Source organism: Schistocerca gregaria, chromosome X (genome assembly GCF_023897955.1).
Source record: "Schistocerca gregaria isolate iqSchGreg1 chromosome X, iqSchGreg1.2, whole genome shotgun sequence".
Classification (NCBI taxonomy): domain Eukaryota; kingdom Metazoa; phylum Arthropoda; class Insecta; order Orthoptera; family Acrididae; genus Schistocerca; species Schistocerca gregaria.
In genome coordinates, this window is record NC_064931.1 from 739,623,142 (window position 1) to 739,638,553 (window position 15,412).

Here is a 15,412-nt window from a genome sequence, read left to right on the forward strand (position 1 = left end):
CCGTATTTGTACTGAGTCAGCTAGTGAAACGACGTAAATATTGATCGTTGGTGCTTGCGAAACTATTTCACACGCAATCCAGAGAGCTGCTTAACAATAAATAAGGCAGCCACAAACACATACAGTATTCAAACAAACAAGTCTAAAACAATAGTTGATGTACATTTCGCAAGAGAAGCATCTTTTTACTGTAGCAGTTTCTGAAGGTTTCAGTGCCTCTCTTTATGAAAGATTCCAAATGACTAACTACTCACTAAGAAATTCCACTTACGAATCAATCTTATTCTGCCCACAGTACTTTTTTCACTTCAAGTTGTAGCCATATTGCAATAAATTGCATTGGAAAATATTGAATACGGTATCGCCATGTTTAAAAATCCACTCAATAACTGTAGCACAGGGCAAGTAAATTAATGCCATTGTGTCATAAGGTCAGACTGCTGTGTCACTGCTTCAATTAATCTTTCGCCATTTATTATAAATTTATAAAGCTTAACAAAATAAATAACAAAAATAACGAACAACAAAGACAGAATAACAATAAGTGGCATGTTGACGAAAACAATTAACGAACAACAAAGACAGAATAACAATAACTGGCATGTTGACGATCATTTGCCATTTATTATAAATTTATAAAGCTTAACAAAAATAACGAACAACAAAGACAGAATAACAATAACTGGCATGTTGACGAAGGAGGGGAGTAAGACAAAGTGTTATTCTTGTGCCAGTGTGTAATACATGGAGGCCCAGCTGATTGTAGCAGTGATCTCTGGACCCTAACATTGAAGGCTGAATATTTCGAAAGTGTTTGTAACCGGTCGTTTCAAAAATCTGAACTTGTGAATGACAGCTTCTAAGCGAAGGTAAGAATTCCCGTGCTTTAAAAACTGTTTTGCACGTTTTTTGTTAGGTTATGTAATTCAGGTTTCACTTGTGCGACAGTGGCCAGCAGGTGCGCGGGAAGAACGTGTGGATACTCCGTAGTTGACCGCTGTAAACAAGTCAAATGCTTGTTAATATTTACGATTAAATATCTTTTAGTTACGCTGAATTATTCTTAGTATTGTAATTATTAGTGTGTAGTTGTAGGTACACGGATGCAATTTATATGCTGTTGAGAAGACAAATACTTGTTGGGGTGCGACGGTTGACACAATGTAGGGTTATATTTACGTTAGTGGATGCATCGTGTGAGGTAGAAGATATTTTCTTCATGTTACTGTAGCATTGAAATATTAATACATCTACTTGCATGCATTTGTGACGCAGTTTTTGCATTTCACGTCACAAAAGTGTTTCTACTTTTAACCCAGAGAGAGCTGAAAAGTATCTTAAAGTCACTGTCTGAGTTCCGCAACATTGGCTTTACACGCAGTTGCTGATTTTGGCAATAAAAAACATAAAAAATTGATGTAATTTTATAGCTTTATGTTCATTGTCACTGTGCAATCATTTTCTGTGGCAGCACCTCAAATAAAAAGTATCTATTGTACGGAATTGTGCTGGAAGAATAATTTCTGGTGCCCACCTTCGAATTTCACTTTGACGACTGTTAAAACGTAATTGGGCATACAAAGTTACGTAGACGGTTAACATTCCTTAATTTTTTTATAGAGAAACTGTATTTTATTTGTAAATCTGGCAATTCTTTCGCGGGTCGTGGCGGAAATAATCCCGATATATGAAAAAAGTAAATAATCAAATAAAATGTAATGAACTGTCTGTGTCCTGATATTTCGTGTATACTTAATAACATGTTACAGTGAAGATTTCATTTATGAAAGAACATCGTTTTGTTGTACAAATCGTGCGCCTCGTGGCTTATTTTCTCTGTTGCGAAACCGTTGTTGTGTGTGTGTGTGTGTGTGTGTGTGTGTGTGTGTGTGTGTGTGTTTGGGGGTGGGGGGCAAATAAGTCCATTTGAAGAGTGCGTACGTGCAGGAACGCAATGGAAATATGTTATGAATTTAACGATGTGGTTGAGCGAAATGCGCAAGATTCAGTGACAGCATCACGAACTTACTTGACCTATGAATTGCTGATAATGGATTTTGTGCCCTTTCCCATTAGCATTTGCTAGTTGTGGCAGCTGATACTTAATGTGGTAGTTCTCAGCTTTTGCCGTAATTCAATGTTACCTTTGTAGGCGGCACACCAGTAGTCAGTTGATATTTTCGAATTCTTACATAAGTTTGTTATTGAATTGGTACAAGCTAAAATGCCAGGTGTCTTAGTGTAGCAAGTAAGTCTTTCCACGAAAATTTTTAGGAAAGTCATTTATTTTTTACGTTAACTTGCATAAATTGGTAGTTCCACAAGTTAAGTCAGCTGTCAAAATGGCACTGGTAACAGTTGAAATGTCTAGTATACAAACGTGCTTCATGCAAGGACATGAGGCATCAGTGACGATAAACTTGAAATACATAATTTGCTTGGGTGCCCAATAAGAATTTTAAGAAAAGGGCAGATTAATGTAAAATCCAATTGTAAATGTACAACTAAACTGGCAACTTCATATGATACTCTTATCCACCTCAACTTGTGTGCAGTTGCTATCAACTTTGACTGGACATTGAATCTGAACTCCCATTGTTTTTTCTATTAAGCCCGTGATGTTTATGGTTTTGTTATCATCTTCAGTCCTGAGACTCGTTTGATGCAGCTCTCCATGCTACTCTATCCTGTGCAAGCTGCTTAATCTCCCAGTACGTACTGCAGCCTACATCCTTCTGAATCTGCTTAGTGCAGTCATCTCTTGGTCTCCCTCTATGATTTTTACCCTCCACGTTGCCCTCCAATACTAAATTGGTGATCCCTTGATGCCTCAGAACATGTCCTACTAACCGATCCCTTCTTCTAGTCAAGTTGTGCCACAAACTCCTCTTCTCTCTAATTCTATTCAACACCTCCTCATTAGTTATGTGATCTACCCATCTAATCTTCAGCATTCTTCTGTAGCACAACATTTTGAAAGCTTCTATTGTCTTGTGCAAACTATTTATCATCCGTATTTCACTTCCATACAAGTACTTCTAGAAATGACTTCCTGACACTTAAATCTATACTCGATGTTAACAAATTTCTCTTCTTCAGAAACGCTTTCCTTGCCATTGCCAGTCTACATTTTATACCCTCTCTACTTCGACCATCATCAGTTATTTTGCTCCCCAAATAGCAAAACTCCTTTACTACTTTATGTGTCTCATTTCCTAATCTAATTCCCTCAGCGTCACTCGACTTAATTCGACTACATTCCGGTATCCTCGTTTTGCTTATGTTGATGTTCATCTTACATCCTCCTTTCAAGTCACTGTCAGTTCCGTTCAACTGCTCTTCAAAGTCCTTTGCTGTCTCTGACAGAATTACAGTGTAATCGGCAAACCTCCATTGATTTTAATACCTACTCCGAACTTTTGTTTCCTTTACTGCTTGCTTAATATACAAATTGAATAACATTGGGGAGAGGCTACAACCCTGTCTCACCCCCTTCCCAACCACTGCTTCCTTTTCATGCCCCTCGACTCTTATAACTGCCATCTGGTTTCTGTACAAATTTAAATAGTTTTTCACTCCCTGTAATTTACCCCTGTCACCTTCAGAATTTGAAAGAGAGTATTCCAGTCAACATTGTCAAAAGCTTTCTCTAAGTCTACAAATGCTAGAAACGTAGGTTTGCCCTTCCTTAATCTAGCTTCTAAGATAAGTCGTAGGGTCAGTATTACCTCACGTGTTCCAATATTTCTATGGAACCCAAACTGATCTTCCCCGAGGTCAGCTTCTACCAGTTTTTCCATTCGTCTGTAAAGAATTCGCGTTAGTATTTTGCTGCCATGACTGATTAAACTGATGGTTCATTAATTTTCACACTTGTCAACACCTGCTTTCTTTGGGATTGGAATTATTATATTATTCTTGAAGTCTGAGGGTATTTCACCTATCTTGTTTAATTCTGCTCAGCAGATGGTAACGTTTTATCAGGAATGGCTCTCCCAAGGCTGTCAGTAGCTCTAATGGAATGTTGTCTACTCCCGGGGTCTTGTATCATTCCCTCAGTGTACAGGACAGATTGGATATTTAAGTGCCAGGTTTTGTGATACAGTGACCTGTGATTGTGTACAGGCAAATCAGAAATTTGAATGTGATACATAACGTATTTTGAAAGTATTAGCCACTTCTGAACACACATGGTGTGAACAGTTAATGCATTGAACTACAAATTGCTGCTTAGGCCTAATACATACACTTTCACAGTTTGGTGTAAGAATTAGGAGCGAAAAGTCAGGAATGTCATATTGTATGGGAATTTTTAAAATGTGTAAGTCTTTAAACCTGCAACTTATGATAACGGACTGTTAATTTCAGAGGCTGTTGAGATGGATAACCCAACTTTGTACAGAGAATCTTCTAGTAAAATAGTTTATATCCAGCACAGCATTTATCCTGTAGTTGAGTCAATTACATAACACGTCGTTCGCACTTCACAGCTGAAAGGTGGCCACAGCACTTGTGGCAAGGGATTATCTTGTGCCAGTGTAACTATAGTTACCACAGGCTGTCAAATGGGGTGTATGACAGATTGTACACAAGCTAAAGTCAAAGCAGTTACTCATTGTAGTGACTTAATGGTTCAAAAAACATTCCTTGAAGTTTGTGTTTGCTTAAAACAATTTGTCAGCTGTTGTGGACATGGACAACTACAGATGGAGCCAACATTATTCAACAAATTTTGAAGCAGCACAAGTATCAAGATACAGTTTCATGTACCACAAAATTATTATTTTGTAATATTACTATATGACAAAAGTTTTGTGAAGATGACCATCCTTTAACTTTTGTGTGGATTTTCAGGAAGATAATGAAGATGGATTATTTGGGACCTACCACCTGCAAAATACAACTTTTGACATTGTGCACTCACACATGTTGCGGCCACACTAGCGTGCGTTTATTGTTAGTCCTCATTGTCAACATTTGTTATTATATTTTACTTCCTGTATTCAAATTTGAAGTCCAGGCTATGTAGTTTATGTTGCTTGCTTTCTTTATTGACTGCCAATCGTGTATGATCCCTGCACAAGGGTGTTTGGTGTGTTTCAACTCAAACGTGGGTATGGGATGTATGTAGAATGTGCTTTTGGCTGGCTGGTTTCTATGTTGGTGTGCATATCTTCCCAGCACTGGGCAGCATATGACGTTCATTAAACGTTAGGTGCTAACATTTGTTTCTGTGTGATCAAGTACAATCTGGAAGACATGCACAAAATTGTTAAAATATCCTAATAGAGGGATTGGTGGAGAAATTAATTTTATTGGCCTCCACATAAACTGATTAATGTTCTTTGGACTTTTTGATGAGGTATACTTAAAAATATTTTTTTCCTTCGTAGTGTAAGACTAATGTAAGACCTTCATTACATAGTACATTGTAACATTCAGGTGCAGGCACGCTGTACTTCTACAATGGAGATGAAAGAGTACGGTGAAAATTTCTTGATCTGGCCCAGAGATGGAATTTATATGAAAGAAATTATTGTTGTTGAAGAATAACATAAACCATAACTTGAGTGGCAGAATAGTTGTTGAATATTTTCTGATGGTACTGTGTGGTTAATTTTGATGGAGAAACTGTGGAGGATAAAGTGGTACCCCTATACTGAACTTTTTTTTTTTGGAAGTTAATAACACTACTGCTGTGAATTGCTTACTATATTAAGCACAGATGCTTCCAGGTTTTGGCTTACCATTAGAGGACTCTTTGAAATGAGACTTCAGTAAAAGGTTTATAGGAGATAGGTTCCTTAGTTTTAACTTGTTAACAAATTTGCAGTTGAATTATCAAGTCATATTTCTGCTCGACGATACAGAGGTAAGATGACCAAAAATAGCAGTTGCGAAAGGAAAAAATGCACAGTATATTGGAAGATGTGTGATGAAAGGTATGTGAATAGCTGACATCACAGGCATGTCATAAGAAATTTTAGTATGTCATATGCCAAAAATTACTAAGGAAGTGTTGTGCAAGATGGTTGTCATGCTTGATTTCTTACCTAATCAGATTTGAACGAATTTGAGCTATGTTTTTACAATTTTAAATAGAATTTAACTGATTTTGTCTATTTGTTACTGTGCTTGGGACTTAGTTCCAGCATTCAATACCAGGTATAAAGATGCCAAGAAATTGTGTGAAAGGTGATGGTCTCACCTCAAAGGAAGGTGGATTTCTTCTGCTGGAAAGGCTGTAATAAGTGTTTCCTTGGTTGCAGAATAGATCGTACCTATTAACAACCCTACAAAAGACAGGACAACAATTTGTGAATACAATGCAATCCTCCCATTCTTTAACTAAAATGTTTCTGCAGAAGTCACTGACGACAGAAGTTTTCTCAAGGCTAAGTGCCTAAACAAGATGCTGTGGGGTATGAAGCAAAACATTGTGTAGACGTGGGCATGTGTGTGTTTTTAACAATTAAATTACATAGTTGTGGTTCAGTCACCAGTAAGTGGTGAAACTGTGTAACAATGCAATTATTCTTTAAAACAATTGGGTGAGCTAATTTTCTTCTTTGGATTGTTGGCATAAAATAATTGTGAAATAAAAGTTTCATCTTTAAGTAATGCAAGGAATGAAATTTTCTAGTTTCAAAGTTAAAAGTATGTTCAGCAACTCTATACACAGCCGGTGGTCATACTATTTAAACCACATATTAGAAGTGGAGTAGGCAGTGTTAATTTACATTGATTTGAATGCTTGCTTGTTCTTCCACTTCCTGATCATGAAGAAAGGATGATTAATTTCTAATCCATTCTGGTACACCAAAGAAACAATGGAGGAAGATACTGGACGACATTGTGATTTGACTTGAACTACATTGCTATTAGTTACTGTAGTGTTAAACCAGAAATGTTTCTGTAGATAAATAATATTGTCACCTGCAGTGTCCAGAATGTTGACTGGCAAAATCAGTGGCATTTTGTAGAGATTTTCATATAAGAGCTTTTAATTTCTCGCTGAGCATTGCACATTTCTGTATCCTCTAGGTGCAGAAAGTGCTTTATATGCCAGTAATGAAACCATAACCCTTACATACCTCACAGTATGAAGTAACTTGTTAGGTATCCTGCAGCTAATGGACTTCCTAACACACTGTAAAACTAATATTGCAAGGATTAGCAAATGATACTTTGGATATGTTCACATTTACATCGAGAGCAATTATTGTAGTGATTATGTTGGCAGTAATGGTTAGAAAAATCAATTTAAAGTTCTGATGGACATCAAGGGAAAGAGCAGCTTTAAAATTTAACAGACTTGATGCTGTAGATATTGTGTACAAACCCCATCATTTTTAAGTATTGTAATCATTACACAATAAATGACAAAATGAATGTTGAGGATGATTTGTTGCCACACAGTAAGATTAGGGGAGTGGATTGATACATTTGTAGGACTGAGTTCATTGTGCTAAAACATTCTTTATTAAGTTCCTGAATTTCAAATTGTGCAAGCAATTCAACTTCGGGTGTTCAGAATCTGAGAAGAAATTTGACCATCCATTGTCTTCAGAGTGAATGCTGTACCAGACATTAGAACTTGACCCAACTTGACCAGCCCAGTGTCGAGAATCAGCAATGGTGCAAATGTTAGAATTGCTGAAGATGAAGGACAAACTGAAGGCTCAAATGATTTTGTACTAGGGCAGATCTGAGTAATTTTAACTATTAAATGTTCTCAAATCCTCACTTCAACACAACTGGCTGACACTTTTATATTTCAAACACACTATAGAACATGCAGTTGATCAACAATTTAGCGGAGGGTGAGTGTAATGCTGACAAAGGCCTTAATGGCCGAAAGCTAGAATTGTGTGAATCTTTTTTGTTGTGCCTATCGCGACTCAGCGTCTCTGCTATATGGTGAGTAGCAACTTTCCTTCTCTGGTAGTGTTACATTCCATCCTGGATTTTCCATTGTTTGACCAACAATTTAGGTGTTTCATAAAAAAAATCCATTCACTGATCGCAATTAAGCTATTCAAGAAAATAAAATTGTGGCATCAATCCGTATTAATGTCTCAACAGACAATGCAATTAGTTATTATAGCACAGTTTAATTAATATCCGCATAATCATTGTATGCATTCTCACACAAACACAACCATCTAGTGGTACTGGTTAGTCACCCCAAGTTAAAATCCAGAACCAACATCCATAACAAAGTTGCAGATGTTACCACATGTCCAGTTAGCACAAGTTGCTACTATGAATTAGTAAAAACACTAGCATCTACCCACTAAGCTACACCTAAGCTGATTCTTCACCCATTGTGCTCATTCAGTGTTCATTAACTTCAGTGATAATAGCATTACAACTTAGGCAGAAGCCATTTGTCATATGATACAGCATGTATTGGACAATAAACCTCTTAACCTAAGATGGCACTAGGCATAGCTAATGTTTTCAGGGATATGGCCCCTCTATAACAACACATTTCAGTCTGGTCAGTACTTAGAATATAATCAGAGCAGCTCTAGCTGAAGGACTTTGTAGTTAACAGCACAAGAAACTGTGACCAAAGCAGTGAACAGGGGTAATGAACACAACTTGCTCCTTACAGTCTGTTAGATTGGTTGATAAGTTTGTAGCATTTTTCAAAAGTGTAGTAAACACAACAGATATAAAAATAACTTCAGTCGTCAACAGTACATTATCCCTCAGAATTTACAACAGTGTGCAAACACTGAGTAACTTTACAATTCTGCAGTTGTGAAAATCTCATTACTGAGACAAGGCACTTGTCAAGCCATGTTTGGAGCACATTTTCATCCGGACAGTTAGTTCCTTGAAGACTGTTTCATAGAGTGTAGAATAGGTGAAAATCTGTGGACACAAGATTAGGTGAATAAGGTGGGTCTGGAATGACTTTGCAACCGAACTCCTGTCTGATGTTTTTTGTCAGTCTAGCAGAATGCGGGCAGGTGTTATCCTTGCATCACTTCACAAAATCTTCCCAGTCATTCTTGGAGTACATCTGCAAGAAGTATCAGTTGTTGACAGTTAATGTCAGCAGTGCTAGCTACACTTTGGGGAAGCAATTTTTAGTACACCACACCATTGCAGTTCAACCAGATGCGTAACATCTTTGGTGGTTGCACACAGGTCTTTGTATGAGAAGTTGCTGCTTTGTTTGGGCTCAACCATTCCTTTCTTTTTCTTGTTAGCATAAAGACACCATTTTTCATCACTGGTAGTGACAAAAGAATAGGAATGGTTGGTGCTGTTTGTGAACCAGTTGAGGATGAACAAGCAGAGACGCACGTATGTCCCCCCTCGGATTTTTGTGATTTTGGCTTAGAACATGAGGTACCTATACATCCAATTTTTGAACCTTCCCCATTGCATGCAAATGTTGCCTGAGTGTGGAGTGATCACAGTTCATTACATAAGCTAGTTAAGTACACTGAAGTGGATTGTTGTGGATTAGTGCATTTAAATAATCTTCATCGAACCCCGAAGCTTTTCCTGAACATTGAGTCACCCGTGTCAAAATGATCCTCCTCAAATGAGGAAACCATTTTCTTTCCATGCTGTGTCTGACATTATACCCATACACAGCATAAATTTTGTGGCTGCCTCTGTTGCTGTTGCACCTCTGAACGTGGAGGAATATGTCTGAAGCATTCAGGTTTCTCCACTTGGCAATCCATTTTGTAGTGTCCACTCACTGTGGAAACTCACAGAAACTGCGAACAACATAAAAAATGACAATTGGTAATTGAACCGATAGCAGCAGGAATACCTACATTCAAAACAAAAATACTACGAATTTGTGCGCCAATATATCTCCAATACTTAAGATGCCAGAAATTCCAATATGCAGATGACGTTGCAACTTCAATGAAGACCTTTGTGAGTACGAACACCACCTTACAAACAGCCACACTAAACTCTCTGAATATTTTCAGACATTGTGTGTTAGGTCTAATGTTTCTAAAACAGCAATCTTTTCCACCTGTAAATAATCATCTAAAAATCAGAAAAGATCCATAGTTTAGTGCTCTTGGCATAGTCAAGCAATACGATAAGCTAAAATACCTTGGTGTCGCAGAACACTGAAGTATCATAAAACCTTGCCATTGTAGCTAAGAAGGTACAAACAAGAGTGAACCTGAACCTGGTAAGGAAGCTGGCATGTAGCACATGGGATGGGAATAAGTCAGATCTCTGTGGAGCATCCCTTGCGGTGGTATATTCTGCAGCAGTTTGGCTGTGAAGTGCTCATGTGAAGAAAGTTGATGTACATTTGAATGCAGCTATGAGAACCATTAGTGGCACAGTCAGATCTACATCTACATGCTAGGTGCCAATACTATCAAACATCTGTCCAGCTCGTCTTTGTCAAAAGGTGGCTTTCTAAAACTTTGCCAACAAGTTCTGATGAATGAATCAATTACTGTACATGAAGATTTAATCTTATTTGCCTAGGAAGCACCTCAGGTCCAGAAGACCGGCATATGGAGGAGTCCAAATGCTCTCCACTGGGTTCAAGCATGATGCTGAGTGGACCCTGGCAAGCCACTGAAATCCAGAACCATGAATTTATTAACTCAACTGTTAAATTTCAAGGCTTGCATCATCTTAGAGAGTTGGGAGTGCAGATAGCGGACTGAAAAAGATATGTGCAAATGCAATGTGCACCTTTGGGGCTTTAGCACTGAGAGCATTTCATGGTTGTTAGCCCTGCGCCTGCTATACGGACGTTTGAGTCACAGCTCCCGTACAAGATAAGTAATTTTTGTAGTAATAAACTGTTTATAACACTTTAAACTAATTTATTACGTTAATTATAGTGCTCTTGAAGCGGACCATTAAAAGGTTTTGTCTTACTCGCGTATTTTCACAGTAGTCACGCAAAGTTTGTTTTGTTTACATATCGCGGCCAGGCCGAACTTTTGAGCTTTCAGATTAAACTTCATACTGCAGTTTTAAGTGCATTTACTGATAGTTTAGTGTGCTAAATACATTTGCTGCCCCTTTATATCTGTAGAGTATAGTCATCTCTTAAGTAACTTCCAGTAATAAACTTCTGAACCATTGTTTACATTGTCGCGAGTAGACCTAACTTTTTGTACACGTATTTTCATTGTTTTCCGGTAACTTAATTGTCTTTCTGCCACTAAAATCGATTTGTACCATGAGTGTAAAGTGCCTGACACACCGTAGAATCGTTAGCTCCGGGGTCTGGTGTGATGGATGTAGTAACTTTTTTCATTGGGGCGATTTTAGTGGCTTGGGAATTGGGAAAATGAGCGAGACTCATCAGTGGTTCTGTAGGCTGTGCAGTAGAGATAGAAAGATTGTGGAACAGGAGGGGAAAATTGCTGCCCTTCAGGCTGAGTTAGATGAGGCTAGGCGAGTTAGGCAGGTTAAGGGGGGAGAAGGGTAAACAGGGGTGGGAAATGGCAACAGGCCAAGAAATTCTTCTGACAGCTTTGTTATTAATGTACAAAATTGGTTTGACCTGTTGCCTCAGTCAGAAACTGATGAGCCTCTCACAGAAGTAGATGTATCAAGGGCTCAACAAGCTTTCAGCAGCAAATTGAATAAGGTGGTAGGGAAGTCTGCAAAGAGAAAGTCTTGTTGCTAGGTAGTTCGCATGCTAGGGGTGTGGGCCAACTTGTGCAGGATGAATTAGGGTCAGAATACCAGGGCACAAGTTTTTTTCAAACCTAGTGCTGGACTGGGGCATGTTACAGAGGATTTAGGTTCACTATGTAGAGGCTTTACTAAGGAAGATACCGTGGTTATTGTGGGTGTGCCGGGCAACAGTATTGACAGAGATCCAGGGTACAGCATAGAGTGTGACCTGGCAAGTATTGCATCAGCATCGAGTCATACCAGTGTTGGGTTTGTGTCGATCCTGGAGTGCCATGACCAGCCTCATTTGAGCTCTTCTGTCAGGAGAGTTAATTTGGAGTAGGAACGGCTACTTGGATCTGATTCAGGGTCACACATTGGTGTGGTTCCTGTTGATTCACTCTGTAGGTGGGACTATACTAGACATGGCCTACACCTCAACAAGAAGGGGAAGGGTAAACTGGCTGGGCTGATAGCAGGAAATTTAAAGGGGGGAGGAACTACATCTCGTGGTGGTAACTCTTTTAGTGTAAGATCAGTGTCCAGTGGGAAACTCAGCCAGGCAAGTACTAAAGATGTTAAAAAAGTTAAAGATACTCACTAAAGTAAAATGGAAAAGTGTTAGAATATTTCATCAAAATATTGGGGGATTGAAGAATAAAATTGATGAGCTTCTGCTTTGTTTAGAAGATATAGAAACTGAGAATGTTATAGATGTACTATGCCTGCCTGAGCATCACATTGTCACTGATATGCAAAATGTTAGCATCAATGGGTACAAATTAGCTGCACATGTAAGTAGAGATAATATGATGAGAGGAGAAGTTGCCAAATGTCAAAAGCTTCCACAGCGCAAAAAATTTAGAAACTAAAGAATTTTGTGTAGAGCATCATATGGAAGCATGTGCCACTGAACTAAAACTAAATGATGGCACTTTCATAATTATAACAGTGTATAGGACCCCCTCAGGGAATTTCCAGCTATTTCTAGAATGCTATGTCAGACAGGGGGAAGCAAATTATCATTTGTGGGGATTTCAATGTTGATTCCCTGAAAGAGTGTAATAGGAAGAACGACCTTGTAGTATTACTCAGTTCTTTCAATTTGAGCTCCGCCATTGATTTGCCTAGTCGGATAACAAAGAACAGCAGGACATTGATAGATAACTTTTTTTATAGACCAAGATAAGTTTGACATACATGCTTATCCTGTTGAGAATGGTCTTTCAGATCATGGTGGACAGCTAGTTACAGTACATGACATAGCTCCATGCAGTATATCAAATCAGAATTTCAAAGCAGTACGTTCAGTTAACAATATAAATACTGCAAACTTTAGGGAAAGACTAAAGGAACTAGACTGGGATGAAGTGTGTATGGAACCCGATGCAAACTTGAAATATAACTCATTTCACGATACATTTTTAAGGGTATTTGAAAATTGTTTTCCCAAGAAAACAGTGAAACATAATTCCAAGAAAACATATAAAAAATCTTGGCTAACTAAAGGAATAAGAATATCTTGCAACTGTAAAAGAGAACTGTAACAGCAAGAGGGAGTACTGACCCCGAAATTGTTCAATATTATAAAAACTATTGTGCGGTACTAAGAAAAGTTATTAAAAAGTCCAGAAGCGTGTGTATTATGTCTGAGATCAGTAACTCTGATAATAAAATTAAAGCAATTTGGAATATTATTGAAAGGGAAACAGGGCAACAAAGAGCACAGGAAGACTTCAGTGCCATAAAATTGAATGACAAGTGTACTAACAAACAATCAGAAATATTTTCAATAATTTTTTAAATGTTGTGGGGAAAATAGGATCTAGATCTTCACTAGAAGAGGCAAGGCTTCTAATAGAAGAGGCCATACCCGTGCAGTTCGAAACAACTGTATTTCCTCCACCCTCTCCCTCTGAAATCAGTAAAATAATAAACTCACTGAAAAGTAAAAGCCCTTACGCAATTGATGGCATTTCCAGCAAGATACTTAAAGCTTGTTCCCCACAGATAAGTAGGATTGTGAGCCACGTATGTAATAGCTCTTTGGAGCAGGGTGTTTTCCCTGATAGACTGAAAGATGCCATTGTAAAACCATTGCATAAAAAGGGGGATATGTCGGATGTCAACAACCATCGCCCAATCTCTCTTCTGACAGCTCTATCAAAAATTTGAGGAAGTAATGTATTAAAGAGTAGTCTCCCATATTTGTAAAAATAAAGTACTAACAAAATATGAGTTTGGTTTTCAGGAAGGCTTTTCAACAGAAAATGCTATATACGCTTTCACTGATCAAATATTAAATGCTCTGAATAACCGGACATCACCCATTGGTATTTTTTGTGATCTCTCAAAGGCCTTTGTTTGTGTAAATCATGGAATTATTTTAGATAAGCTAAATCATTATGGTTTGAGGGGGGCAGTGCACAAATGATTTAATTAATACTTATCTGGAAGAATGCAGAAAGTTGAAATAAATGGTTCATGTAATGTTAAAACAACAGCTGATTCCTCAAACTGGGGGTGCTATGAAGTACAGGGTCCCACAGGGTTCGGTCTTAGGTCCTTTACTGTCCTTTACTGTCCTTTACTGTCCTTTACTGTCCTTTACTGTCCTTTACTGTCCTTTACTGTCCTTTACTGTTTTTGATATACATTAATGACTTACCATTCCATATTGATGAAGATGCAAAGTTAGTTCTCTTCGCTGATGATACAAGTATAGTAATAACATCCAAAAACCAAGTACTAAGTGATGTAATTGTAAATTGTTTTTCACAAAATTATTAAGTGGTTCTCAGCAGACGGACTGTCTTTACGTTTGGATAAAACACAGTATATACAGTTCTGTACAGTAAATGGCACAACGCCAGTAATAAATATAAACTTTGAACAGAAGTCTGTAGCTAAGGTAGAATTTTCAAAACTTTTAGGTGTGTCCATTGATGAGAGGTTAAACTGGAAGCAACATATTGATGGTCTGCTGAAACGTCTGAGTTCAGCTATGTATGCTATTAGGGTTATTGCAAATTTTGGTGATAAGAATCTCAGTAAATTAGCTTACTATGCCTACTTTCATTCACTGCTTTCGTATGGCATCATATTCTGGGGTAATTCATTGTTGAGTAGAAAAGTATTTATTGCTCAAAAACGTGTAATCAGAATAATTGCTGGAGCCCACACACGGTCATCCTGCAGACATCTATTTAAGGATCTAGGGATCCCCACAGTAACCTCACAGTATATATATTCACTTACGAAATTTGTTGTTAATAATCTAACCCAGTTCAAAAGTAATAGCAGTGTGCATAGCTATAACACCAGGATAAAGGATGATCTTCACTATGCAGGGTTAAATCTGACTTTGGCACAGAAAGGGGTAAATTATGCTGCCACAAAAGTCTTTGGTCACCTACCAAACAGCATCAAAAGCCTGACAGATAGTCAACCAACATTTAAAAATAAATTAAAAGAATTTCTAGATGACAACTCCTTCTACTCATTGGCTGAATTTTTAGATATAAATTAAGGGAGGGGAAGGAAAAAATAAATAAAAAAACTAACTTAAACATTAGTGTCATGCAATATTTTGTGTAATGTAATATCGTGTACAGACACCTTTCATTAACCTGACACGTTCCACATCATTACGAAGTGTCGTATTCATGATCCATGGAACAAGTATTAATCTAATCTAATCATTACATGTGACTGGTGTGACATTGAATGAGCCACATTGAGTGTCCTAACAGTGGTTTCCATGGTGGCATCG

At 37.8% G+C, this 15,412-nt stretch overlaps 1 protein-coding gene across 1 annotated transcript in view; it reads left to right on the top strand.

The window, feature by feature from the left end:
- Nucleotides 1-718: 718 nt before the first annotated feature.
- LOC126297603 (nuclear pore complex protein Nup98-Nup96-like) overlaps nucleotides 719-15,412 on the top strand; it is a 228,684-nt gene continuing 213,990 nt past the window's right edge. The window contains exon 1 of the mRNA XM_049988587.1: nucleotides 719-869. The gene's annotated coding sequence lies outside the window, so the exon portion shown is untranslated. The remainder of the gene's footprint in view (nucleotides 870-15,412) is intronic.